The sequence below is a fragment of the Vitis riparia genome, chromosome 7 (genome assembly GCF_004353265.1).
Source record: "Vitis riparia cultivar Riparia Gloire de Montpellier isolate 1030 chromosome 7, EGFV_Vit.rip_1.0, whole genome shotgun sequence".
In the NCBI taxonomy this organism is placed as follows: Eukaryota; Viridiplantae; Streptophyta; class Magnoliopsida; order Vitales; family Vitaceae; genus Vitis; species Vitis riparia.
The window spans coordinates 2,323,345-2,327,815 of NC_048437.1; the positions used below are offsets into that span (position 1 = coordinate 2,323,345).

The 4,471-nt window shown below is 32.4% G+C and overlaps 1 pseudogene; it reads left to right on the forward strand.

Annotated features, from left to right (window-relative positions):
• The first annotated feature begins 878 nt into the window (after nucleotides 1–878).
• LOC117919330 lies at nucleotides 879–2,456 on the forward strand (annotated as a pseudogene).
• Nucleotides 2,457–4,471: the final 2,015 nt, after the last annotated feature.

Consider the following 4,471-nt stretch of genomic DNA (forward strand, 5'->3'; position numbering starts at 1 on the left):
GGTACAATTAAGTGTAACCGGATATATTAGTTGAGAACTTAGTAGGTGTTTAGTTATTTATAAATGAAACTTAACATCAATTAAGTTAAGTGCATTTTTACTTTGCATCGGTATTATAGTATTGTTTGTTGGTGTTGATAATTTAAATTATTTTCATGTTGCAAAGGTTGATGAAGTGAAAAATAATGCTTCTATATTAAGGGGGTGGGGTGGAGGATGGAAACATGTGTACCACTTTGAAAGTGTCAATGTCAATGAACGATGGTTATGTTAGGAATGTTGGGAATCTCAAATTACTCTATTCCCCAACCCTAGATCATATAGGTACATGCAATCTACTTTAGGCCTCTAGATTGTAATTAAAGGAAGTAAAAATAACATTCTTACAATCATAGGAACTAGATTTATGTAATAAAAAACTTTACCTCCGATTTGGACGTTCTCAAATCATTTTATTTCAATGAATAGATTTGTAATAACAAGAAGTCTCGTAAACCTAAGATCTTCCATTTGATAGCTCTAACTTGATCTTGGTACTCAATCGGTAGGAAAGTATGGGAGAGTGGAGGCTAGAGGCTATGACTCTCTTTTGTCTCTAGATGGTGAAATACGACTAACTAGAAACTTTAACCCTTAAAGAGGTATTTATAGGGTTCCCTACTAGGCTTAAGTGACTTGAGCTCACATGAGTTTGGATAACTTAATTTAACTATATAAAAAAAAGTCCTAATTGATTAATTAACCTCACATGATCATCTAATTAATCAATTAGCCCAATCTAAAGACCTTACTCACTAATTTATGTGCAATTTCACGTAATTACCCAAATGCCCTTATACACAAAAGTGAACCTGGAACCAATCCAACACTCATAAACCATGCCATCAAGGTATATGAACTCAAGTAGGAACCATTAGGATCCATAGGAGTATTAGCTCCCTCAAATCCAATACCATATGTAAATAACAATGACATAAAGTTCTATTTTGTGACCTACTATCCACTGCATGTAGACTCCTCATGAATTGGTGTTCGTAATTTAACAAAGTAACGCTATCCCCCATCAAGATTACCTCTCAAATCATTGAATTACAAATTCCACTTATTATGTGATTAGTTGACATACTCCAATTCCAAGGCGTATATGTCAAATTTCTACTAAAGGAAATGCTATGACCATAGTCTTATAGATCATATGTCATTTGGATCACCCAAGAGGACACACTAGTCAAACAGACAATTGAACTAGCCTGCAAAGCTGTATATGCTCGGAATTGCTACTTGTGCACTTACAAAATTCTACAAGGGCAAGCTAAAGCTTCCTTTTGATAAGACAAAACCTGCTTTTTCCAGAACAGATCAGTGAGCAATCATCAGACATGGTTTCATCTAACCATTCTTGCTTAGATGACAAGTCAAATATCAGTGGAAGTGGTGCATGATCCCTCCGACAGATCAATTCATACAACTTCTAGTGTGGGAAGATTTGTTGGCAAGAATTGCAGTCCTAGACAGCTGGTTATCGCATCTCCAAGAACCCCACTGCTTGATGATTCCCAACCTGAAAACTATTGATCTGTGTTGAAACCAGCCTATGGGTGAGACACCAAGGCTAATCTACTGGAATGAAGCATTGCAATGCCTTGGGCTGCCATGGAAATGCAATGGAAGTTGCCTTTCTTGACAAGCTTGATCCTAGGATGCAAATCATTGTAGTACTAAGACAATGCTTCAAAATGAGGGCATTAAAGCCTTCCACAAGGGACTGTCTGCTAGGTTGCTTAGGCAAGCTACATATACAACTGCAAGACTTGGATCGTTCAAGGTCCTGACTAATAAAGTTGTTGCTGCTAATGATGGAAAACCATTACCTCTGTATCAGAAAGCTCTTTGTGGCGTGACTGCTGGAGCTATTGGAGCGATTGCTGGTAGTCCTATAGATTCATCACTCATTCGTATGCAAGCTGATGCCACTTTACCTGTTGCTTGACGCTAGAATTACAAAAATGCTTTCCATGCTATATTGTTGCAGATGAATGGGTTCTAGCACTTTGGAAAGGCACAGGTCTTATTGTAGTGCGAGCAATGGCATTGAACATGGGGATGCTTGCATCCTATGATCAAAGTGTTGAGTTTTTCAAGGATTTCCTTGGTTTGGGCGAAGCTAGTACTGCAATGGGACCCAGTGTTGTTTCAGGGTTCTTTGCTTCAACATTTAGTTTACCCTTTGATTATGTTAAAACTCAAATACAGAAGATGCAATCTGATGCCAGTGGGAAGTATCCGTACACCAGTTTTTTGGACTGTGCCATGAAAACATTGAAATCTAGAGGACCTTTAAAATTCCACACCAGATTTCCTATTCAGTTGTGTTAGGATTGCTCCATATGTCATGTTAACTTGGATCTTCTTGCTTGAACCAAATCCAAAAGTTGGAGGAATCCATGGGGTTGTAAACCTCATCAATGCCAGGAAATGCTAGCTTACTTTGATGGACCATGAGTTCCTTAACTCTCAAGAGCAAATCTTCAGAACAAGCTCCCATATTCCCATTTATTTATTTATTTTCATCACTATATGCCTTGCTTTGATTAATTTCTATATGTATTTTCATCACCCTTGTTAAATATTCTTATAGTCACCTTTAGTATTCCTTGATTTACTAAACAATTATCATATTTGCCTCAACTTGATTAGTATATACATGTTTTTGGGCTTAGAGGTATCTTGTGTTACTTTTCCAATAAGTAACCTAATCCTTAAATTTATATTCTGTTTTTTGTAGACAAGTTTTTTCTTTAAAATGAGTCACACTTAAGGTTTTATTTCTTATTTTGTTTTTCCTTTTAAAAATAAACAAAAATAAATGACAGTTTCAACTTTTTCAAAAATCAAATTTTCATTAAATAAAAAGCAAGTCTTGTCATACAAATGGGGACGTATCATGAAAAATGTGGGACCACAATTACCTAAGATTATGAACCGATTATGAACAACTCATCAATCTTGCAAGGAAACTATGACTTAGATTTCCTGTGGAACTCTTAAAGCACTCTAATGATGTACAATGCAAATGATGCATATTTGAATGCACAACATAGATAATGCATAGATATAGGATAGAGAAAGGAGAATTGAAATCATTAGATAAATATTAATGAATTCTATTTATTGTTATATCATATCATACTTTTAAGGGCTTTATCCCAATAACTCCTAGTTAGGTTGAGGTAAATACTAGTTTCTTACTATCCATATGGTGAATATGTCTTGCATACCTATTGACATGTATGGTCAACTCTAGTAAGATTGCAAAAGTATACAAATTGTGGTGTCAATTAATCCAATTAGGATTAAGGTTTTTTTTTTTTTTTTTTTTTGCAATGGGTTGATAGCTATTTTTTTTTCTTAGGAATTGGATATGCTTCAATTACTTTTAACTATTGTAGTTAGTAATCCTTAGGTGGTTTGCCATGACATCTAGAAATAATTTTTATCAAGTGTGCAAATGAAAATGAAAGGCTAAAGTGCTAATGCATTTCACAACAAAAATTATTAATCTATCAATTCAGAGAGATCTCATCCTTCCCTATACCACAAATATGTAACAATATGTGGAACATTTCTCTTATTGAAATTTAGGAGGAAACTATTATTAGACAAGTGACAATACAATATATAGAGGGTTGATTTGAAAAAAAGGCCACAATCCTTAAACAAAAGAGAGTGGGTATGTGGAGAAAATTAAGATAAGGTGCAAGTTTTTTAAGTAATGCTTATCTTTTTAGGGAATCAAAGTTTCAACCATTATTTTAGATTAGCAAATTCTAAGAATGGTGCTCTTAACACATCAGTGAAAACACATGAAGGTTTAACTTTGAATATAGCCCTATAAAAATAAAAAAAAACCTCTTATTACCAACAACATGCCTTCAAGCTTTATATAAGACTTAAAAAGTGTTTCTCCTTTGTAGGCTTAATCCACTGAGAGATTTATGATAGTAAGTATTAATATTATGAGAATAAATAAAAAAAATACAAAAATACATATATATATATATATATATATATATATATATATATACTAAGATTAATTAATATTATGTGAAGACATGAGATAATATAAAAATTATTTATTATTAATATTATAAAAGACTAAGTATTAATATTATATAAATAAATAATCATAAATTTACAATAGTATCGATATTATTTAATTCTCCACTATTCATAGAAAATTATTCACGGATAAGTAAATATGAATTTATTATTAAATATGTTAATGTTTATTTGTGAATATGAATTTATTTTTAATTTAACACAAAATTTTTTTTTTTGGAATTATATTTCATAAAATATTAAAAAATTATATTTTATTAACTAAATGTAATTATTTTTTAGCTGATATATATATATATATATATATATATATAAATACGAGGTAAGGGGTTGAACTACCGCATTAGCGAGA